Source organism: Acinonyx jubatus, chromosome A2, assembly GCF_027475565.1.
Source record: "Acinonyx jubatus isolate Ajub_Pintada_27869175 chromosome A2, VMU_Ajub_asm_v1.0, whole genome shotgun sequence".
Classification (NCBI taxonomy): domain Eukaryota; kingdom Metazoa; phylum Chordata; class Mammalia; order Carnivora; family Felidae; genus Acinonyx; species Acinonyx jubatus.
This window is the reverse complement of record NC_069383.1, coordinates 109,616,855-109,641,329: the sequence shown is the minus strand read 5'-3', so window position 1 is coordinate 109,641,329 and position 24,475 is coordinate 109,616,855. Positions and strand designations below refer to the sequence as shown.

The 24,475-nt window shown below is 46.1% G+C and overlaps 1 protein-coding gene and 1 long non-coding RNA gene across 3 annotated transcripts in view; both read right to left on the bottom strand.

The window, feature by feature from the left end:
- RAB7A (RAB7A, member RAS oncogene family) overlaps positions 1 to 1,575 on the bottom strand; it is a 70,274-nt gene extending 68,699 nt beyond the window's left edge. Inside the window, exon 1 of the mRNA XM_027049819.2 lies at positions 1,349 to 1,575. The gene's annotated coding sequence lies outside the window, so the exon portion shown is untranslated. The remainder of the gene's footprint in view (positions 1 to 1,348) is intronic.
- Positions 1,576 to 2,419: 844 nt separating this feature from the next.
- Positions 2,420 to 19,418, bottom strand: LOC113596453 (uncharacterized). 2 transcript variants are annotated; one of them, XR_003417190.2, is made up of 3 exons: positions 19,257 to 19,418; positions 10,651 to 10,783; positions 2,420 to 3,206 (listed from the first exon to the last, which is right to left on the bottom strand). It is a non-coding gene; the product is annotated as an uncharacterized LOC113596453 (long non-coding RNA). The 2 variants fall into 2 exon arrangements; XR_003417191.2 differs by having other exon boundaries at positions 2,422 to 2,854.
- Between the last annotated feature and the right edge of the window lie 5,057 nt (positions 19,419 to 24,475).

Sequence of the window (24,475 nt, the reverse complement as noted above, 5' to 3'; positions counted from 1 at the left end):
CACTAAGGTTTGAAGAAAGGCTGTCCACACGGCAGGATTGCCAGACTTAACTTGTTTGACCAAAGATTTAAGTAACAACATTCTTCAGACCTCAATCGAGCACTCTGCTGGAACTGGAGAGCTTCTACTTTACGAGCACTACGCTACAAACAAGCTGTGTTAAAAGTCACAACCGCACAGAGAACAGCTTACGGTTTATGAGGGAACCAGAACAGGCTTTCAAACGCATCACTAAAACAGAGGAGGCAGAGAGGGGCAGATACACCAGACGGCGAAAGATGGATCACCAACTTCAGCAGCACGGGAAAGCAGTACAACCCAGGGACTGATCAGAGTACTCGGGAGTCTGACTGCCCGGGGTCGAATCTCCCTCCAGAAGTTATTTACGGTGACCTTGGACAAACAAGTTAACCTCTCCGTTCTCTGACAATAATGGTTACTTCAGAGGGCCGTTCCGAGAATTAAACATAATGATCTGTGCAAAGTTCTTGCCCATCTGCCCAAAATACAACACACGCTCAAATGCTTGCTATTATTCTTCTCGATTTTCCACTTTTAAGAACCACTAGGCACCAAGGTTCAATTTAATGCGGTAGAAGATCCCCCGACGCGGTGGAATCCCAACACAGCCCGACAGCCAAACACCATCTTTCCCCCCCAGTAAGTTTGAAAACTTCTCTCAGGATTTACAACATACTTAGGACAAAAAGCTCCCTGTCTCCCAGAGCCAGAGGCGTCTCACATGTATACAAGTGCTTGGGGAGAGCCCAGTGCACGTGATCTGACTCACTGCCTTGACTCAGTTGCTGTCAGGGAACCTCTCTCATTAGCAGGGTCGGGCTGTTCAACTGAACAGACAGACAGGAACGTGGCTCAGCCTTGGGCGCCTGTTAACAAGGCCCGCGCGGTCGGCGGGTCCCGGGCCAGCGTCCCCCGGACAAGTCAGCGGGCGGGGTCGGCTCCGACACACTCCGGCTAGCTACCCCCAGAGCCCCAGCCCAACAGCGCGTCCCGCCGCGGCGCAGGGCCCCCAGTGCCCAGAAGCCACCCGAATCAGGAGACCCTCCCGGGTCGCGGGTCTTGACGCCACCAATAAACAAGGCGTCCGGGACAGCCGGCCCGGGGTCCGCAACCCGGCCAGAGGTCACACCCCGCGACCTCTGACCTCCCCCCCGGCCGGGCGCGGTCCGGGCCTGCGCTTGGGCCCTGGGCGCCGCGGAGTTTCCCCGCGAGGCCTGCGCTGGGTCCAGAGCCTGCCCAAGACACGGACGACGCGAGGCCCAGGCGACCGAGGAGCTGAGGAGGGGGATGGGACCAGGCCACCGGCCGGGCTGGGCCCAATGCTTACCGCGGCCGCTCCGCTGGGGGCTCCGGGCCGGGCGCGTAGCTAGGGCTCCCACCGAGGAGGAGATGCAAGGGGGGACAGAGGCAGAGAAGTCCAAGTTCCGGTTCCAGAGGACTCCTCGGCACTCCCCAAGCCTTCAACGCCGCCGCTGCCGCCGCCTCAGGCTTTATGGCCAAGACTCCGGCTCCGCTCCCACTTCCGCCACCGCCGCCGCCCCGAGCGGAAGTACCTGTCACGAGACGCTCGACGCCAAGAGTGCGGGGGAGGAGCCCCGCCTCAATCTTCCGTCACGTTCCGGCCGCCTCTGGGCTGAACCTTGATCATGTGGCACAAACATGTCTGCCCCTTAGTGGTTGTCGCCATCTTTGAGGCTCGTACAATGAGCAGGACGGCGCCATGTTGAACCCGCAAACGGATGTCTCAGCCATTCCCTGTTACCCTGGAATAATGAATGCCAGGGAAGAGAGGACGTGAATGAACTGGCTCTTCCATTAGTGTCCTTCTGCAGAAGGCCCTGATCACAACTAAAGAGTCCTACTGTGTGCCCTGAGTTCTTCAGGATTCACAAAGCATGCTGTAGGAACAGGCTTTCTTAGGGAGAAATCTGAGTGTTAAGACACAAGAGAGTGGTTATTTGACAAACTTACAACGGGTTGAGGAAGGGCACCCGTATATATTGAGTATCTCCCGTGACCCTGTACTATATACCTTTGGATCATCTCCATTTTAACCACTTTAGGGAAAGATTATGTTCACCATTTTACAAATAGGCAACAGAGACCCACTACAGGTCACTCTGCATCGCTCCACGCAGTAATTGGTAGAGTGGGATGTGAATCAAGGGATGTCTGATGTCAATGTGCATAATCGAGTAGACGGCAAATGACTGCACCAATTGTATTACAGAGTGATAAAGACATGGAGGTAAATTAGACACTACCAAAACATTTTTTTTCTGGCAGAAGAAAGGGTCCAAGAAAACGGAAAAACAGTGTAATCCAACTAACATGAGGTCACTTCTTAGTGAGTCACAGACATGCCAGGTGGAGCTGTCACACAAAGCAAACTTTTATTTGCAGCAAATAAGGAGATTGCTGAGGAATAACTTCCGAAGCCATGACTTCCTGAGCGAGGGTGAATAGGTTCCTTTTACTTAGGGTTAGGATGAATATTTAGATGGAAGCCTTGTCATCCTATGTAGAGGGGGGCAAAAGGAGGCGCAGGCACCTTAAGGAAACATGCCTATACATACATCGTATGTTATGTATATGAGGCGTATGCTCCTCCTTGGGCAGAGATTTTACTATTATAATGAGGTAATTGTAACTGTCAGTCACTCCATGGATCTCTCCATGGTCCATCTGCACAGGCATGAGTGGGGGGTTAAGTTCAAACTGGTCTGGGTGGTCTAGGCAGTTGTTATTGCTTGAGAGGTATTTCTGTTTCTATCTGGGATGTTATGTCCCTCAGGTCTTTTGCCTGAGTTAAGAGATAAGCTGGAAAGAAGAGCTTAAGGAAAAAGGTGAGAGAAAGGTCAGTGAGTACAATAAACAGGTAGGCAGTAAAGGTCAGGCTTTGGGGCCCAGCTGGTGACAACAGCTCAAGACTCTCTGAGCTTAGGAGGGTGGGACACCCTACCAAGCACCTGCCCCATCTGAGCACATTAAGATCAACTCAGAACTCAGATCAACGTCTTCGACAACATGCTCTTCTCATAGTCCTTTCCTGTCTTGGTTCGTGAAAGCTTCATTCTTTCAGTTGCTCGGTCCAAAAAATGTTGGAATCATTCTTGTCTGCTGTAGTGGACTGAATAGTCACCGGCCAAAAGGTAAGCCTATACCGTGGAACCTGTGGATGTGACCTGATTTGGAAAAAGGGTATTTGCAGATGTAATTAAAGATCTTGAGATGAAAGCATCCTGGATTATCCAGGTGGGTCCTACATCCAATGACAAGTGTCCTTAGAAGATACACACGGGGTACAAGCACACAGAGAAAAGAAGTCCATATGAAGATGGGGTCAGAGATTGGAGTGAGTAGCCACAAGCCAACGAATGCTGACAGCCACCAGAAGCTGAAAGAGACAAAAAAGGTGGAGGGGTAGGGTGGGGGGGAGGTGGAGGCTTTGATTTTGAATTTTCTATTTGAGATGTATTTGAGAGAATATATTTCTGTTGTTTTAAGCCACCAAGCTGGTGGTGATTTGTTTACAGCAGTCCTGGAAAATGAATTAAACTCCCCTCTCTCTTGCACCCCTCGTTCACAGCCTTCAAAAGATATTCAGAGCATGACCACTTACTATCTCTGCCATTACCACCTGTTCTGAACCCCATCACTTCTCCCCTGGATTGCAGTAAAAAATCGTGCTTTCCTGCTCCCACCTCACTCCTTGTCAATTCTTAACACAGCAGCCAGAGTAATTCTATAAAAATGTCAAACCATGTCATTCTCCTGGTCAAACTCTTCCCGTAAATCAGACTAAAACTAAAAGCTGTACAAGCAAAAGGTCCTACCCCATCAGGGTAGGTGGGTAGACCCACCTCAGATAGGTCTGCTCAAACTATATTAGTTTAAGAAAAGAGAAGGCACACATCTAACTCAGGTCTTTGCCGTTGTATTTCGTTCTGTCTGAAAGACTCTTCCCTCAGATACCTGTACGGCCACTCTCACTTTTCTCAGGTCTTGACTTCAATGTCATCTCCTCAGTGAGAATGGCCTTTCCTATTTAAAATGGAAGTTCCCCTTCCTACCAACACAAAATACCACTTGCTATTTCCCTGCTCGCCTTGTTTGTTTGTTTGTTTATATTGCTTACTTGCTTATTGCCCATCTCTCCACTAGAATGGCATCTCTATAAGAGCAGGCATTTTTGTCTGTTTCATTCATAGCTATGTCCCTGATCCCTAGAATAGTGCTAGGGCACAGTCGGTGCTCAAGGAGTACCTTTCGCAGAGTATTCACGGGGATAGAAGTTGGAAATAGTCTCAAAGGACAAGAATTATGGAAACTGCGCCCCATCCTGCAGCCTTACAAAATGCCAGGTTTGAAGGTAAGCAATTACAGAACGCAGGGAAAGGCAGAGCACAAAAGGAGAAACCTGTGAGCCCCTGCCTTCTAAGAAGCTGACTGAGGAGGCTACTCAGATGTAAACACGGGCTACTTCTTGTGGAAAAGAAGGGATGACTCAGAAGAAACTCACCAGAGGGTAGAGTCAAGAGCTGCAGAGAATCGGTCCCAGGAAGCAGTATTGGACCAGAATCTAAGAGCTGGCAGCGCATACCTAACTGGATTTCAGAATTGCTATGACCCAGGGTAGCCACGTCACTCCCGTTTTCCCCCTTTGTTGGAACAGAAGTGTCTGCCTGAGATCTGGTGAGCTCAAGCCTGGTCAACTCTACTTGCTGGGTATCTCGAAAGCAGAAAACCCGTCCGTAGCTTGCACGTCTTCAGATCAAGAGGAATAGTACTCAAGAAGCTGTTCTTGAGGAATCATCTGTACCTGATCTGTACCTGGACCTGATTTATATGATAAGATGCATTATGAGCCAATGATATTTTGGGATGAGACTTCAAGGGTCCTTGGGAGGAAGTAAATATCTTTTGCACATGGAAGTAATAGAAATAATTTGTGTCTAGAAGGTGGTCTGTTGTAGATTAAAGGCAGTGGTAAATTCTTTGCTCCTACTTCGATATGTGGAGTCTACTTCCCTTCCTTTTGAATTTGGGTGGGGATGGGGGCACCTGGGTGTCTCAGTCAGTTAAGGATCCAACTCCTTTTTTTTTTTTTTTTTTACATTTATTTATTTTGAGACAGAGAGAGACAGAGCATGAGCAGGGGAGGGGCAAAGAGAGAGGGAGACACAGAATCAGAAGCAGGCTCCAGGCTCCCAGCTGTCAGCACAGAGCCTGATGCGGAGCTCGAACTCACAGATTGCGAGATCATGACCTGAGCCGAAGTCAAGTCGGATGTTCAACCGACTGACCCACCCAGGCACCCCATGGAGTTTGCTATTTAAACATGGCAAGTTTCAGGGGCGCTTGGGTGGCTCAGTCGGTTGAGCATCTGACTCTCAATTTCAGCTCAGGTCATGATCCCAGGGTTGTGGGATTGAGCCCCATTACGGGCTCTGCTCTGAGCCTGCTTGAGATTCCCTCTCTCTCTCGCTCTCGCTCTCACTCTTGCTCTCTCTCTCTCCCTCTGCCCCTTTCCCCCGCTTGTGTGCTCTCTCTCTCTATATAAAATAAATAGAAATGAAACAAATTAAAAAAAAAGAAACATAGCCAAGTTTTGCTCAAGGGTTCCTTTCCTTCCTTGGCAGTTCCTACTAACCCAGGAGTCACTTGCTGGCTGTTCCTCCATGCCTGCTCTAATCTTCCCTTTTTGGTGCTTCCCCAGTCTAAGCCCCTATGCCTTTGAGAAACTCACTTGAGCAATGTGGGCCTCAATTTCCTCATTCAAAAATGGTAGTGGGGCGCCCGAGTGGGTCAGTTGGCTAAGTGCTAACTTCGGCTCAGGTCATGATCTCACGGTCCATGAGTTTGAGCTCCGCGTTGGGCTCTGTGCTGACAACTCAGAGCCTGGAGCCTGCTTTGGATTCTGTGTCTCCCTCTCTCTCTGCCCCTCCTCCACTCAATCTCTCTCTCTCTCTCTCTCTCTCTTTCAAAAATAAAATAAACATTAAAAATAAATAAATACATGGAATTGATAACACCAACTCTGAGTTATTGTGGGAGTCAGATGTGAAAGTGATTTATCAAGTACTCTATCACATGTAGGAGAATGAATGAAGTTATATATCAGTTGCTGGGTGAGATAAATCTGGGGTGGTGGCTTCAGGCATCTTCCTGCTAAATGTAGTGAAGGAAACAAAGATCCATTCATTTGTTCATCCAAAACAAATCAGTCCTCAGCTTGCAGGACAACCCTAGGAACAGAGAGATGTACCAGCCACGGTCCCGGTGCTCCAAGAGGTCCCAGTGTTGTGTGTGTGTATGTGGTCAGGGGTGTACCTACAAAAAGACAACCTCACATTACACAAGGTCTTCTTCCTCTTCCCGTAACACTAGCCACAGACTGCTTTCCAGAGCTTTCCTGCTCACAAGGCTGCACTGTAGCCCTCTGCCCACAGTAACCCTGTTAGGAATGGGCACTCGACCAGCTCCAGGGAAATCAAGGCTAATAACTCTCAAGTCCAGGGGTTCCTGGGTGTTGCAGTTGGTTAAGTGGCTGACTTTGGCTCAGGTCATGATCTCACAGTTTGTGAGTTCGAGCCCCACGTAGGGCTCTGTGTTGAGAGCCTGGAACCCGCTTCAGGTTCTCTGTCTCCCTGTCTCTCTGCTCCTCCCTGGCTTTCTCTCTGTCTCTCTCTGTCTCTCAAAACGGAATGAACGTTAAAAAATTTTTTTAAAAACCGCTCAAGTCCAGTTCTTTTTTGGGGTGGAGGAAGGCAGATTTTTGGAAGAGAGAAGACGTTTTCCCTGTGGATAAAGAGTAAGACATGTCTAGAATTGCTGGGGGATTTCTTGTCACCTTGAGGGCAGACCACCTGGGAGTCTTTACTTACTAAATAACAGAAGAAAACAGGGGTGCCTGACTGGCTCAGGTGGTAGAGCATGCAACTCTCAATCTCAGGGTCATGTGTTCAAGCCCCACGCTGGGTTTTACGTAAAAAATAAAAACAGAGGAAAACAAAGAGATGGTGAGGGACATGTCTTAGGGTTAAAATCTGGGCACTTGTATCCAGTGATGCCTGAATCCACCTGCCTCCTCCCTCCCCCATTTCCCCAACCCCATCTCCACTCCACCCTCCAGGCTTCACCACTTGTTTAAGGGAAAGTCACAGCCATTCCCAGGGGCCAGCCTCAAGCAGGAGCTACAGCGGCTTCAGGTCCCAAGTCCCGCCCAAGTGGACTTACACAGGCTTTGGTGACTCTTCTACGGACTGCTCAGAAGAGGCAGGAAATACAGCCCAGAAATGAAGGGGGGTGAACATCCCCCTGGATAAACTCTGATCAACGGGAGTCAGGATTTGGGGACTGAGAGGTAAAGTCTTGCTTTTATCTTTCCCCAGTGGATGGTTCCAAATGCCTGTCTAGAGATATCTCATGGGACTAAAGTTGTCAGAATTAGCAAATAAAAAGACTTGGCTTAGGGCCGCCGGGGTGGCTCAGTCGGTTAAGCGTCCAAGTTCAGCTCAGGTCAAGATCTCATAGTTCATGGGCTCAAGCCCCATGTCGGGCTCTGTGCTGACAGCTCCGAGTCTGGAGCCTGCTTCGGATTCTGGGTCTCCCTCTTCCTCTCTGCCCCTCCCCAGCTCGTGCTCTGTCTCTCTCTCTCTGTCTCTCAAAAATAAATAAATGTTAAAAAAAATTTTTTTTTTTAATTTGGCCTAAAACATTATTCGTATTCATCTGGAATTCAAATTTACCTGGGCGTCCTATATTGATCTGGCAGCCTGTATGAGACCCAGCAACCAGCTGTGCCTGCTGAGTCTGTGACCAGTATGGTAACACATTACCTTCTGTTTGTTTTCCCTTCTCCCCTGTCCTGTCCTCACTTTGCTTTTTCTTTCACTCTTGCTGCCCAGGTAATGAACTCAACAATAAAGCAGTAGCATGTCAGGCTTGCTCTCAGGTTCTGTGTGCTAGGAGCCAAGCCTTGCACATAAGGCAGTTCAAGTTAGATTTCTGTCACTTACATCCGAGAGTCCTGATGAAAACTCGGCCTGTTTCCTCTTCTGTGGAATGAGGATAGGAGTTTCCACCCCATTGATAGCTTAGGATGGATGAGAAGGTCCAAAGACCTTATGAAGGGCAAAGTGGCAACCCCACAGCCAGTAGTAGGTCACTGCAGTCACCCCAGAAGACAGGAGGTTGAGTCCCAGAGCTGGCCCCTGCCACACTGAGTTAATGAGGCGAGGAGAAAGGGCTGCTAAGCATTCAGTGGCCGTGGGATCCTTCTGTGTTCTCTCATATGGGTGATGTCTGCCCTGGGGACCACTGCCAAGGTGGACCACTGTATTTGTTCCAGACTTTGCACTTCAGATTAATAAGCACCACGCGGACCAGGGAGTCCTGCTGCCACCCAGGCATTCTTTCTAGAGTGTGGATCGAAGCCCCCCTCTAGCCTCTGAAGCCATCATCCCGACAATGCTATGGGTGCTTTGTCCTGCCTTTAGCAACACATGCCCATCCCTGTGTGTGCCTCTGGTCCCCTTTGCCCGGGATGCCCCTATAGCATGGTCTTCAAGGCCCTACATCATTTGGCCTTTGTCTATCTTTCCTGCGTTTATTCATGCAATAAACCTAGTTTGAGCACTTACTGTGTGGCAGGCGTTATTCTAAGCCCCGGAGAGAGAGCAGTGAACAAATCAGACAAAACCCTTGCCCTCGTGGAACTTACACGAGGCACACACAGAAAATAAACCATAAGTGAAAATAAACCATAATAAACCATAATAAGTGAAATATGTAGCATGCTAGATGGCGATATGTGATGGAGAAAAATACAGTAGGGAAGTGGGGTTGGCGAAGGACCGTGCCCCCAGCTAGTCTCCCTTTCTCCCTTGATCAGTCCACTCCTGCCACACTGGTCTTCTTCCTGTTCTCAAATACATCAGAGTTGTTACCACCATTGCCTTCTTAGGTCCTCTGTCTCAACTATTTCCCCTCTCCTCCATTCTGAAGATCTTTACACAGCTGGATCCTTCCTACCATTTGAGTCTTAACTCAAATGACACTATAGGTGAAACCCCCCTGGATCACCCTGTCTAATGCACTTCTCAGTAATTCTTTATCCTATGGCCTTGTTGCATGGTATCATTTTCTCCATATCATCTCTAGTTGCAAGAGGAGGTGGGAAATGAAGGACAGGGTTAGCCAGCTGCCTTCTGGCAACAGCTGTTTGCCATGGAAGTGGGAGAAGAAACTTTGGTGGACAGCTTTCTGCCTCTGACACATATACAGCATGATACATGCTACATGCAGGCAACAAAGGGGTGAGGGTGGCCCAGGAGAGGCACCTGATGTAGCCTGAGAGACAGAGGAGTCATGGGCGGGCTTCCCAGAGAAGGTAGTGATGAGGTGACTCATGAAGGGTAAGAAAGATTCTGCTGGGCAAAGGAAGAAGGAGGTTACTGCCAACAGAGGAATGACTATGTGCAAAGGTTTGGAGAAAAGAGAGAGCATGTCATAACGTATTTTGTTTAACTTTTTAAATGTTTGTTTATTTTTGAGAGAGAGACAGAGTTGAGCAGAGGAGGGGCAGAGAGAGAGGGAGACACAGAATCCAAAGCAAGTTCCGGGCTCCGAGCTGTCAGCACAAAGCCCAACGCAGGGCTCGAACTCATGAGCCGTGAGATCATGACCCGAGCCAAACTCAGACGCTTAACTGACTGAGCCACCCAGGCGCCCCCTGTCATAACTTATTCCAGAAATTGATGATGGTTCAGTGTTCCTAGGGAACAGCGTTAGAGGAAAGAAAGCCAGAGCTGCAAGGAAACCTAAGAAGAAAGAGTAGGTCATAATAGGATGTGAACACCTTTGACCTAGATGTTGCCAGGGGCCTTTTCCTGTTTTCCTGGTATTGACAATTGAAGTAGATGCAAGGTTGAGGACAGTGTTGAGGACCTCGCATTTAAGGATGATTAAGGATGTCTACTAAGACTGGGGCAAGAACAGGCACTGCCCTGGGAGTATACAGAGAAGTGGCAGGACTGGCCCTACCACAGTCACCCTCCTCCCCCGCCCCTCCATGAGCAAAAGTATGGGAAGAGGTGAGACAGGGAATCCATGTAGGCTCAGGGTCCACTGGGGACTCCTGGTTTTTTTTTCCCTTCCCCACCATCGCCAAGGTGAGGGGATTCTATGAGACTTACTCTTAAAGCTGGGGTGGGGGGCTACGAGCAAGATTGATGTGCACCTGGTTTCCCAGTGGAACCTCCACTTAGGCAGCAGGTGTGTTGATCCTGCCCTCTGCCTCCCTGGACAGAGAAAGGACAGGGACATGAGGACAAGAGGAGGCTGCAAGGGAGCTGCCAACAAACCCTCTGGGGTGAGGCTAATGGGCAGGAGTTTCCCAGCATCAAGGGTTTGGGCCAGAAGGGCATCGGGCTTGAGCCACTGTATCAGCTACCTATTGCTGCAAAACAAAATACCCTAAAACTTAGAGCCATGAACCAATAGTCATTTATCATGTCATGATTTCCGTGGACCAGGAGTTCAGATGGAGCACACTACACATGACCTATCTCTAGTCCATGATGTCTGGGACCTCAGCTAGAAGCTACCATCATCTGAAAGACTTACCTGGGGCTGGAGAATCTACTTCCAAGGTGGCTCACGCACATGGCCGGCAAACTGGTGCTGACAAATTGGTTTCTTTCCATATGGGCCACTCCAAGGGACTGTTTGTCCTTATGACACGGAAGCTGACTCCCCCCTGAGAAAACAACCCAAAGGACCAAGATAGAAGCTGTAATGTCTGATACTACCAAGCCTCAGAAGTCATACACTGTCACCTGTACAGAATTCGACTCACCATACAGTTCAGCTCTGATTCTGTGTAAGAGGAAACTACAGCAGGAAATGAACACCAGGAGGTAAAGATCATTGGGCCCAAAGTGGAGGCTGGAGACCACATCCCTGTTTTGCCTTTTCACCCAGAAGGGCTGATGAGGGAAGGGGGGATCCTTAAGCGGATTGGGGGTTTATCCTCAGCAGAGCTGAGTCAGATCTCACTCATTATGATTTTGATCTATGGGAAGACCCCACAGGGTTCTGTGCATAACTCACACATGCCCTGTTAGAAATGCAGGTCCCACGGAAGAGGTCAAGGATCAGTGAGCATAGCCAGAGAAGCAGCCACGGCCCTGTATCATCTCCTAAAAAGACCATCTTCCCCCCACTGCTCTGGAGTATCATCTTTCTCATAAATCAGATGACTGCATATTTATGGGTCTATTTCTAGACTCTGTCCCGTTCCACTGAGCTGTTTGCCTATCTTCATGCCAATACTACATTGTATTAATTATTATACTTACGTGAGTAAGTATCTGGTATCTGGTAGCGTAAGTCCACCACCCTTGTTCTTCCTCTTCTGAATTGTCTTGGCTCTTGCTGGCCCCTTGGATCTCCATATACATTTTAGAATCAACTTGTCAATTTCCACACAAAAAATTCTGCCATAAATGTTGACTGGAATTGCATGGCATTCGTAGATCCATTTGAGGAGAATTTTGCCGAGTTACAAAGTTAGGACTCAAATACTTGCTTCTGTACATGTTACACTTCAAAAAACATTTCATGTCAGGGGCACCTGGGTGGCTTATTCGGTTAAGCGTCCGACTCTTGGTCTCGGCTCAGGTCATGATCTCGCGGTTCATGAACTGGAGCCCCAACCGGGGCTCCGTGCTGACGGCACGGAGCCTGCTTGGGATTCTCTCCCTCCCTCTCTCTCTCTCTCTGCCCCTCCCCATATTGTTCTGTCTCCGTCTCTCTCAAAATAAATAAACTTAAAAAAAAAAAGAGTCGGATGCTTAACTGACTTAGCCACGCAGGCACCCCAATACTGCTTTTTACAGAAAGGGAGTTGATTTAAATTGTCTTTTAATTTATTTTTTTAAAGGAAAACTTTGTATCACCATTATAAGGGGATAACGAGTCTCTCTCAACATATAAAAATAACTGCCAAAATAAGCATACTTAAGCATTATTGAATTATAGATAGATATTGTCTGGTGAAGATTTTAAGAATGAATCTCGCTCTTTCTTTGTTCAAAAGGGGTACTTGCAAGTGTCAGAGAAGTGTACAAGGTACATTGCTGTCATATTTTTAATTTCTACTTTGGGTAATCAGAAAGATCAGAAAATACTGAAAAAAGAATAATTTTATCATCTGTTGCCAACTGTAGATTCACACGCAGTTGTGAGAAATAATACGGGGATGGTTCGTATACTTTTCTGTTTCCCCCAGTGGTGACATTTTGCAGAGTTATATAGTGCCTCACTGTGAGGATACTGACATCAATCTTTCTTTTTTTTTTTAACACTTATTATGAGAGACAGAGAGACACAGAGCATGAGCAGGGGACGGGCAGAGAGAGAGGGAGACACAGAATCGGAAGCAGGCTCCAGGCTCTGAGCCGTCAGCACAGAGCCCGACGCAGGGCTCAAACTCACAAACCACGAGATGATGACCTGAGCTGAGGTCGGATGTTTAACCGACTGAGCCATCCAGGCGCCCCTACTGACATCAATCTTACTCAACGTTCCTCACTTTTACTTGTACTCATTTTTGTGTATGTGTGTGTTTGTGTACTAAATTCTATGTAATTTGATCTCCTGTCTAGATTGTGTATCCACCACCGTAGATTCTGTGTGTTTTTTAATGGTATGTCTTGCCCCAACTTGTCCTCATTTAGGAACCTGGGCTGATGGAGCAGGCCTCCCCTTACTGGCATAGCACGTGCTGTGTCATGGGGGTGTGGCTATGGAAATTATGCCCTGGCCCCCACTCACATGTGAAACCTGTTGCCTCCATTTCTGTTTTCTGAGACAAAGCCTGTCATGCCCTAACTAGCTTCAATTAGGCAGGGAAGCAAGATCTTACTAAGTTCCTGAAAGGAGGAGAATTTGAATACTAACGACCACTATCACACCGTTTACCCATTGTGTCCATTGGTGAACACCCTGAAAGGGCCAGGTCTCTAATCCATTCTTGGGGGAAAGCAAGGTGAATAGAACACAAACAATTATGTACAGCTTTCAAATAACCTCTTAGTAACATTGACACTGTGAGAGAGTAGATCAATTTCCCTTCTCGGGGGTCTTTAGAGACTATGTCAAGTGTGGGATAGTTATTCTGGTCATCTCTCTCTGCCTCCTTATTAACCAGGCACCAGGGTCTACCCATATGGCCTCCTAATCCTCTCTTGGGTTCATCCTTCTTTCTACTCCAACCTCTGAGCTCTACACCCCATACAGACCTACCATTCCACTCTCCTCCCAGGGTGTAGCCTCCACTCTGCCTTTCTCCAAGGTCTGCCAAGGTGATCTTTCTTCATTCTCAACGTTCTAGCCAAGTGGAACTCAATAATTAAACACCATGATAACAATGAATTTGAAATTCAAAGGGAGATTCTGAAGAATTAACTGTTGTTGGTTTTTTGTTTGTTTGTTTGTTTGTTTGTTTGTTTTAGTAAGCTCCAACCCCAGCATGGGGCTGGAACTCACAACTCCTGACATCAAGAGTTGCATGATCTCCTGACTGAGCCAGCAGAATTAACTGTTTTGAGCTTTCCTTTCCAGACCTTATCCAAATACAGAAGGAATTTTTATGTAATAATAGTGATATATTACAGATACGATTTTTATATTGCTTATTTTACCTAATATTGTATCAAATCCATTTTATATGTTACCAAATCCAAATAGTCCCTAAGCATACTAAAAGTAGCTGTTACTGGGGCTCCTGGGTGGCTCAGTCGGTTAAGTGTCTGACTTTGGCTCAGGTCATGATCTCACGGTTCATGACTTTGAGCCCCACATCGGGCTTTGGACTGACAGTGCGGAGTCTGCTTCAGATTCTGTCTCCCTCTTTCTGCCTTTCCCCCTATTCTCTCAAAAATAAATAAATGATAAAAAAAAAAGTAGCTATCACTTTCCTATTCTCCCTCATTATGTAAACAATATATTCATTATTGAACAGTTTAGAAAGATCAGGAATCTGTGAATAGGAAAATAGGGCATCAACAATCACACTACCTAGAGATAACCAGCAAAATAATACGTGGCATACATCATTACTGGTTTTTTGTGCATGCTTGATGTAACAACATAACATACCGTATTCGTTAACTTTAGAAAATATCAAAACTACCCCAAAACCCAGCAGCTAAAAATCAACACTTTATTATCTCACAGTCTCTGTGGTCAAGAATTCAGGAGCAACTTAGTTGGGTGCATCTGGCTCAGATTCTCTCAAAAGGCTGCAATCAAGGGGGTGATTGAAACTATCCTCATCTCAAGGCTCGACCGGGGCTGGGAGGATCCACTTTGTTAATTTTTTTTTTAATGTTCATTTTTACTTTTGACAGAGAGAGAGAGAGAGAGAGAGAGAGAGCATGAGCAGGGGAGGGGCAGAGAGAGAGACACACACAGAATCAGAAGCAGGCTCCAGGCTCTGAGCTGTCAGCACAGAGCCCGACGCAGGGCTCAAACTCATGGACTGAGAGATCAGGACCTGAGCCGAAGTCAGATGCTCAACCGACTGAGCCACCCAGGCGCCCCTTAGAAGGATCCACTTTGAAGCTGACTTGTTGGCTGTTGGCAGGCCTTCGGTCTGCCCTGTTGTCTGCGGACATTAGTTCCTCACCACATGGGATCTCCATAGAGCTGCTCATGATATGGCAGCTGGCTTCTCCGGAACGAGGAGAGAAGGGAGAAGCAGAGAGATGGAGAGTCTCCAGTATGGAAGGCACAATCTTTTTACAAAGTAGTATCCAAAGCAACGTTCCACCACTTCAGCTGTGTTGTTACGAGCCAGTCACTAAATCTGGCCTATACCAAAAGGCCAGATGAGAATCCCTGGGGGCCATGTAAGGGGCTGCCTACTTACTGCTTATACAAAAGCTTATACAAAACATTATTCTGTAACCTACTGGTGTTTTGTTTACTTGAGATATAATTCATATACCACAAGATTGACCTTTCACCAATTTTAGAGTGTACAATTCAGTGATTTCTGACATAGCCACAAGGTTGTGGAAACACTATCACTTATTCCAGAACATTTTCTTTTAAACAATTAAAAAATGTTTTTAAATGTTTATTGATGAGAGAAAGAGAAAGAGAGAGAGAGAGAGAGAGAGAGAGAGAGCGAGCATGAATGGGAGAAGGGCAGAGAAAAAGGGAGACACAGAATCCAAAATAGGCTCCAGGCTCTGAGCTGTCAGCACAGAGCCCAAAGTGGGGCTTGAACTCAACAAGCCGCGAGATCATGACCTGAGCCAAAGTTGGATGCTCAACCGACTGAGCCACCCAGGCGCCCCTCAGGAATGCATCTTTAAAGAGTTCTAGCTCCATTCTTCTTCCTCTGGTAGCTGCCACACCAGACCAGGCCTGCAGGTTGTTATTTTTGAAGGTTACTGTGGACCTGGACAACAAGGGATGGGTCTAGGGCAAGTGCAAATGTCATAAAACACTGTTTGTACTGGGGCGCCTGGGTGGCTCAGTCGGTTGAGCGTCCGACTTCGGCTCAGGTCACGATCTCGCGGTCCGTGAGTTCGAGCCCCGCGTCGGGCTCTGGGCTGACGGCTCAGAGCCTGGAGCCTGCTTCCAATTCTGTGTCTCCCTCTCTCTCTGCCCCTCCCCCGTTCATGCTCTGTCTCTCTCTGTCTCAAAAATAAATAAACGTTAAAAAAAAAAACAAAACACTGTTTGTACTGACACTCATATTTACTCTTGATTAAGTGTTCTTCAGGTTGTTTCAAGCCTTTGGCTAATTTCCACAGGCCTCAAAAAGTTGATTTTGATCATTTTTTCAGTTTTCTGGTTGATTTTAGGGAGGGAACAATTTTTTGAGTCCTTACATTGCCATTTTCACTGATCTCACTCACACCTCCTTTTTTTTTTTTAACTTGAAAATGAACTCTGAACTTTTTCAAATGACTAATTATTCTGAAGTATGATGTTCTCATGACTGAGTTGCATTCCACTCTATGAATAAATTATTGTTGCTTGAAGAACCACCTCCCAACTGTTAGACATTAGATGGTGGAAATCTCCAGGGATGTGCTGGAGCCAGGGGGCACTGACTCGCAAGACCCACTTGTATACCTCTCTTCCCAAATCCCTGGTCAATGAAAGTCCATTGGTAGCTTGAAATGGGCCATGGCAGAAATGCTTACATCACAGAAACTGGCAAAAGTACAAAATGTTTCTCTCTACCCCCAACCGGTAGCTGGCTGCTAAATATTTAACTGCACACCAGTGGGTGCGGGTACATAGCAGAAAGCCGTATTAGGACCACATTTCATTCGTTTGTGTATCCTCAAGACTCAGCAGAAGGCCTACCACACTGTAAGTGTTCATGGCTTTTTGTTCTTTTTGTGTACATGCTTTTTCAACATAGATTCCCAATTTGAGGACTATTTTATCATCTTTCTTGATTCAGCGTAACTTCAAAGCTCATTATATGTTGACACGTAATTGTCATTATTTTAATGGCTGCAATTTTCCTTTGAATGAATGAATCATTGTTTCTTTAATCCCTTCCATGTCGATTTATTATTAGGTTATTTCCAATGTTTTGCGGTGATGGACATCTCTATGGAATGACCATTTTGTATCCTGTTAGAACTCCTTTAAACCTGGAACATGTTATCTTGTCAAAAAAAACCACCCAAGATAGAGTAAAAATCACACAGGACCTCCTAGATCATGAATTCTTTTATACAGCGAGTGTCTCTTCTAGTCTAAACTTAAAACCTTTATGCTGTACAGAAATTTTGCTACCCTGCTTCAGTCTTTTTCTTTTTTATATGGCAGGAGCTAAAAGGAATTGGCCCTGACCTTGCTTAGCTGTGTAAACAAAGGCAGGTGAGACCTGGCCGTGACTCAGGCCACTTGAGTCTCTGCAAGGACATACTGAATGTGTTAAAATACCTACCGTTACAGAGATTTGGAGCCTCTTTCATTTCCGTACAAACAAAGCCATGGATGTTAAATCAGAGCCTGCGGAGGCAGGGGTGGGGACAGGTGGTGGTGCATAAGCAAAGAGGAAGGAGTGATCTCTCTGCATCTGTCACCCCACCATTCATGTGGTACACACATGAACATTTTGTTTTTTATTATTATTTGTTTCAAGTTTTTATTTAAATTCTCACATGAACACTTCAATTTTTTAAAGTTTATTTATTTATTTTGAGAGAGAGAGAGAGAGAGAGAGAGAACATGAGTGGAGTAAGGGCAGAGAGAGAGGGAGAGAGGATCCCAAGCAGCTTGGAGTCCGACACGGGGCTCGAACCCACGAACCATGAGATCATGACCTGAGCCAAAATTAAAAGTCGGATGCTTAACTGACTAAGCCGCCCAGGTGCCCCTCTTCGGGACATGTTTAAATGGCAAACCACGTAGGGGGAATTATTAGGTAAGTAATAATAGAGCATGGCAAACCACGCAGGTGGCATAGCAATTCCTAGGATTTGGAAAACCCACTGCAGGATCGTAGTTAGTCCTCCTGACAACTGTAACAGTTGCCTATTTTTTTTCCCCCACTTGAGAATGGACACTGAGGGTCAGAAAATAGAAATGACCTGTCAGGGTGACGTGGTGGCAGTGGTCAGTGACAAAGTTGAGACTCGCTCCTGACCACTCCACTCCCACCCCCACTTTGTCACATACAGACTGTGAGAGCCACCAGCAGGGATAACTTTGGAGAAGTGAAAACTCTTCCAGGCCACTTCCTCCTGGTGGCTGTGGTCATCCATCAGCTCCCAGTTCCCCTCTGATGGGGCTGATCTGTTGCAGAGAATGCACTGTGCTGGTGGTGCAGAGCCTGCTTGGAATTCTCTCTCTCTCCACCCCTTCCCCACTTGCGTGCTCTCTCTCTCTCTCTCTCTCTCTCTCTCTCCCTCCCTCCCTCCAGGAGATCTACTGCACCCTCCGGTGTGCAGACTGGAAGGCTCAAGACCAGAGAGGAGGGAGGGGCCTGTCTGGGTCTCTGTTCCTTCTCCTTGCCCTTGTCTGTGGGCTACGGTCTATATTCCAGGAAAATAAAAGAGAAAGTGCAGTGGAGATGGCATAAGGGGTTGGGATGCTGCTTGAGCACAGGCTGAGAGCTCCTTGTCCAAAGCCAATGACTCATGTGGCCCCAGGACTCACTCAGGGCAGCATATGGACGAGGGAGTGAGACCCAAGCCAGCCTTTCCAGGGATCCATTGGCCATCGGAGTGCTTCTTGGGCTAGAGGTTTCAACGCTGTCGTATGCTACAGACCAGGGCCAACCAGTAGGGAAGGAGAAGGTCTTTTTGGGCATCCCTGCAGCCCACTGCTCTTGCTACAATACAAACAACTTCTGTTTTATGTCCTAGATTGAGAACCATTGCCCTAACATCTTCTAGGCCTCAGGTTTGGGCATGTATGTACGTATGTATGTATTTGTTTAGAGGGAGAAAGAGAGAGACAGAGAGAGAGAGAGCGCGCAAGTGGGGAAGGGGTGGGGAGAGAGAGAATTCCAAGCAGGTTCTGCACTACCAGCGCAGAGCCTGATGAGGAGCTCGAACCCACAAACCGTGAGATCGTTTAGTTCTATGAACTATAGACTTGGAATCTAAGTTCCAAGTCTGTCAGATATGGTTATTCTGCCATCTACCCTTCCCTCGGCCTCTTTCTCCTACCTGCCTACTCCTGTGATCTCTGATTTTAATTTTACACTATCAAACCAGAGAGTGCTTATGTTTCGTTCTGTAACCAACATTCTCTTCCTTGCTGCGTCTATAGGTTGACTTTTAAAGTTGAAAAGTCAATATTGCTCACAGGGTTAGAACTATATAAACATTATTACCAAGCAGTACACTGTGGTTATATTTCCTTTCTTGGACAGCCTTTGATTTTTCTTGTACTGAACTTATTGAACTACTTTCAAGGGCGCCTGGCTGGCTCAGTCAGTTAAGCGTCTGACTTTGGTTCCAGCCATGATCTCACAGGTTTGGAGTTCAAGCCCCACATCAGGCTCTCTGCTGTCAACACACAGAGCTCGCTTCGGATCCTCTGTCCCTTTCTCTCTCTGCCCTCCCCCCCCGTGCTCTCTTTCTCTATGAAAAATAAATGAGACATTAAATAAAAATTAAAAACTAAAGTTGAAAAGTCAATATTGCTCATAGGATTAAAACTATATAAATAAGCACTATTACCTCCACAACCAAGCAGCATACTATGGTTACATTTCCTTTCTTGGGCAACCTTTGATTTTTCTTGTCTTCAATTATTTTTAGGGGTGCCTGGCTGGTAGAGTCCAGGGAGCAGGCCACTCTCGATCTCGGGGTCATGAGTTCAAGCCCCAGTTTGGGCATGGAGTGTACTTAAAAAATAAAGTAAAATAAAATAAAATCTTTAAAAAAAGGAAACAAAAGTCAACTACTTCCACTTAACGGCCTCTTAAAGGTCTTCCGTTTTTTTCCAATGACCATATAGTAATTCAAGTCTATAGATTTAAGTTTTTTAATTAAAACTTTTATCGTAGTGGGGTACATGCCACATGAAGTTGGCCATCTTGACCTTTTCTGAGTGTTTAATTCAGTGGCATTAAGTACATTCACACTGTTTGGCAACTATCACCATCCACGGAGCTTTTTCACCATTCCATATTAAAACTCCGTAGCCATTAAAAAATAACTCCCCCATTCTCCCCTCCCCAGCCCTTGGTAACTACCATTCTACTCTGACTCTATGAATTTGACTATTCCAGGAACCTCATACAAATGGAATCGTATGAGAGGGAGCAAAATACATGACCCCAAAATATGTCAGTCACTTTGGCACAAGGATTATTTTGAGCTGAAGGCAATCAAGACCAGCAGATTCAAGAAAAACTTTTTTTTTTTTACTTCTTCCTTAACTACCTAAAGGAATTTAGAATTGGGTCCCGGCCCAGAAAGAGAGCTGTTACCAAAAGTGGCTGTTTATCTGAAAAATCTATCTGTAGAGCAGGGCAAACACCTAATTACCAAACATCCACTCTTCCTGTTGTCCTGTGAACGACCCTCTGTCCCTTTGAAGCACCAGGCCCCCATCCCATTCCCTAGCTTTGGAGGGCATATAAGCCTCAACTGACTGACTCATCTTTGGAATTTCATTGTCTTTGTGGGGTCCCCACATGTATGCAATTAAATTTGTTTTTCTTTTTTTTTTTAATGTTTATTTTATTTTTGAGGGAGAGTGCGCACACACAAGTGGGGCAGGGGCAGAGAGAGAGACACACACAGAATCGGAAGCAGGCTCCAGGCTCTGAGCTGTCAGCACAGAGCCTGACGCAGGGCTTGAACTCATGGACTGTGAGATCATGACCTGAGCCGAAGTCCGACACTTAAGTGACTGAGCCACCCAGGTGCCCCTAAATTTGTTTTTCTCCTGTTAATCTGTCTTATATCAATTTACCAAGAAAGATTGTTCCTTCCCAGCAGTCAGCACCTCCCCAGCAGGATGAACCACCAGCTGGAAACTGCTTGCTTTGAGGCTGCTGCAACATAGAGGGCCTGGGACATCTGACAAGCACTAGCAGGCAGTAAGAATTCTTACCACTTCAGTCTCCCAGATCTCTGCCTACAGAGACTCGTGGAAGAGACAGTGGTGACTCTTTTCTTTCCCCCTTTCTCCTTTTCTAAATTTAGATAAGCAGGAGAAAATCTGTGTGCAGCTAGGTCCTTGGATTTAGGGACTCCGGTGAAGATTTGATAGGCATACTCTTGATTTTTTTGTTGATCCTTTTCCTCCCAGAGATGGTCACTGTTTTCCTTTGTCTCTGTTGTGTCATTTGTCGGGAGGAAGAAAGCCACAGGGAAGAATGCAGGCGTGGGCCTGTAAGCCTGCTGTCTGACCTGGCCTCCCAGAATGGTGAGCCCATGGCTCTCAACAGACCCGTGTTCACTTAGACAAACGTTGCTGTGGGTAATTGTTCACATGAGATAAAGACTGTTGCTAAGGGACATCTTGGAAGCCAAAGCCACAAAACTGGTGGGCACGGGTCTAGCACTTAAACGCTGTTAGAATGATCATCACATAACTCAAAGACTCATGTGTTACGATACACTGGTTACAGAACAGGTTTGGCTGACCGTAGGTCACCTGCCAGCCTTAAGAAAATTTTTGTGTAATGAGGCACACTGTAAACCACCACACAATCCCCAACCCCGAGGCACATCCGTCTTACATATTAATTTAGCTCCGAGAGACCCAAGGCTTAGCTAAAGCTGTTAACGTGCATATAAGAAAAACTGGATGAGGTTTCCCTTTTTTCCTATTCTATGTCTTGAGAACTTGGCTTTATCAACAGCGAGAATACTCTGGAGGATGCATGTACTGGTTTGCATCTGGTGGATAGCCATAGCCTGTGGATCTCGTAAGCAGAATTCTCTTTGTCCAACTGTGCCAGTTTTCAGGGGAATTTGACATAAGGGGTCCTGGTCCATAAGGAGCCTTTGTTTTCTCAATCTCTGTTGTCACTAGTTTTGCCGGATAGAATTGTGAGCGTACCCCCATCTGCGGCTGGATCATTTTCAGGCTAACTTTGGGAGTGAATATTTTTGGACCTTGTTAGGGCTGCAGTTTTTATACTCTCCTTTGGAAATACCTCTTGAGTTCATGGTTAAGTCATACAAAGACTTATTGGGGGGCACTTGGGTGGCTCAGTCGATTAAGCGTCTGCTCAGGTCATGATCTCATGGCTTGTGAGTTTGAGCCCCACGTCAGGCTCTGTGCTGACAGCTCAGAGCCTGGAGAGTGCTTCAGATTCTGTTTCTCTCTCTCTCTCTCTCTCTCTCTCTCTGCCCCTCCCCCACTCACGCTCTGTCTCTCAAAAATAAATAAACATTAAAAAAATTAAAAAGAAAAAGACTTATTGGTTGGAGCTATTCGTCGATGGAGCCTTTGAACTGGCTATATTTAAAAGAAAAAAAGTGTTTTAGAGAGCTGTTATCTTAAACAAGTATCTTATTGGTACCCATACAAAGACCAAATTAAAAAGAGGACACAACAAGTTATAATGGCTAGCCTTAGGGACTCCTTTAACAAGATGAAGGAACACAAATTAGACTTAAAAATTAAATCCAATGTGAATTCCTCTCATTTTTTAAAATGTTTATTTATTTTTGAGAGAGAGAGCATGAACACAGAGAGGTGGAAACACAGAATCCAAAAGCAGGTTCCAGTCTCTGAGCTGTCAGCACAGAGCCTTGTGTGGGTCTTGAACCCCCAAACTGTAAGATCATGACCTGAGCCAAAGTCAGATACTTAACTGACTGAGCCACCCAGGTGCCCCGAATTCTCCTTCTTAAAATCTAGCCCTGTCTGTGTATTTTGACTTCCTTTTCCCTACAAGATTTACAGAGAGCTCTCCGGCCTGATCTTCAGGCCCGTGGTATATAGGTTACTCATTTAAGTGCTAAAAGTCAGGAAATGAAGTTAGTAGAAGCACCTTGGACAGGGAATAGGGCTTGGTTTGCTGAGCTCTACAATCAGGCTCTGCCGCAGCATCAGGCTTTCCTATCAATGTCCTTTGCAGATAAATTCTAGATCCCCATCCAAAGAAATCACGTCTCCTACATGGCGGGAAATAAAATTTCGCCTTGTCCCTTCCTTTGCAAACCCAGACCTGTTGGTTTTCAATCCTTTCACTCCCAGAAATAGCTATTGCCTTCTTTCTTGCCTAGTTTTGTGTCCTAAGAACTTGGCTTGGCTTTCTGCCTGCCTGGAGCATACAGGTTGTCAGTCCTTTCTTTTGGCTACCTTTGGGAGTGACTCCGGATCTTGGGAAGGTAATATCCTTTGCACCCTCTTGGGGACCCCTCTCACATCCAAGGAAGGAATTTGTTTAATACTGCCAGAAATATTACTGTTTGTCCTGGCTGAAAACTGACAAGACACAGGCGTTCCTTGGAGCTATTGCAGGGTTGGTTCCAGACCACCACAATAAAGCAAATAGCATAATCCAGTCAGTCAAATGAATTTTTCGTTTCCCAACGAATGTAAAAGTTATGTTTACACTACACTTCAGTCTATTAAATGTGCATTATGTCTAAAAAAACCAATGTATGGGGGGTGCCTGGCTCAGCTGGTAGAGCATGTAACTCTTGATGTCAGGGTCGTGAGCTCAAAACCCTGTGTTGGGCATGAAGCCTACTTAAAATAAATAAAAATTAAGAAATTAAGAAAAAAAAACAATGTACATACCTAATGTAAAAAATACTTTATTGCTAAAAGTGTTAACCGTCACCTAAGCTTTCAGGGAGTCATCACCTTATTGTTGGTGTAGAATCTTGACTCAATGTGGATGGCTGCTGTCTGACCAGGGTAGCCAGGTTGCCCAGGGCTGGGTGGCCGTGGCAAATTCTTAAAATAAGACAACAATGAAGTCTGCTGTGTTGATTGACTCTCCTTTCATGAACCATTTCTCTCTAGCATGTGATGCTGTTTGATAGCGTTTTACCCACAGCAGAACTTCTTTCAAAATTGGAGTCCAAACTCTCAAACCCTGCTGCTGCTTTATCAATTAAGTCGTTGTCATATTCCGAATCCTTTGTTGTCATTTCAACAGTCGTCACAGCATCTCCACTAGGAATAGATTCATTTCAAGCAACCACTTTCTTTGTCATCTATAAGAAGCAACTCATCTGTTAAAGTTTGATCATGAGATTGCAGTCACTCAGTCATATCTTCAGGCTCCACTTCTAATTCTGGTTCTCTTACTGTTTGTACCACATCTGTGGTGACTTCCTCCACTGAAGCCTTGAACCCCCTCAAAGTCCTCCATGAGGGTTGGACTCAACTTCTTCCAAATTTCTGTCCATATTGATGTTTTGACCACTTCCCATGAATCACGAATACTCTTAATGGCATCTAGAATGGTGAATCCTTTCCAGAAAGTTTTCAATGGAATTTGCCCAGATCCATCAGAGGAATCAGTATCTATGGCAACTATAGCTCTACACAATGTATTTCTTAAATAATAAGACTTAAAAGTTGAAATCACTCCTTGATCCCCATGCTGCAGAATGGATGTTGTGTTAGCAGACATGAAAACATGAATCTTGAACATCTCCTTCATAGCTCTGGGGTGACCAGATACATCATTAGTGAACAGTAATATTTAGAAAGTAATCTTTTTTTCTGAGCAGTAGGTCTCAACAGTGGGCTTAAAATATTCAGCAATCCATGTTGTACACGGATGTGCTGTCATTCAGGCCTTGTTGTTGCACGTAGAGAGCATTGGCAGGGTAGATAAAGCGTAATTGTCAAGGGCCCCGGGATTTTCTGCATGGTAAGTGAGCACTGGCTTCGACTTAAAGTCACCAGCTGCATTAGCCCCTAACAAGAGAGGCAGCCTGTCCTTTGAAGCTTTGAAGCCAGGCATTGACTT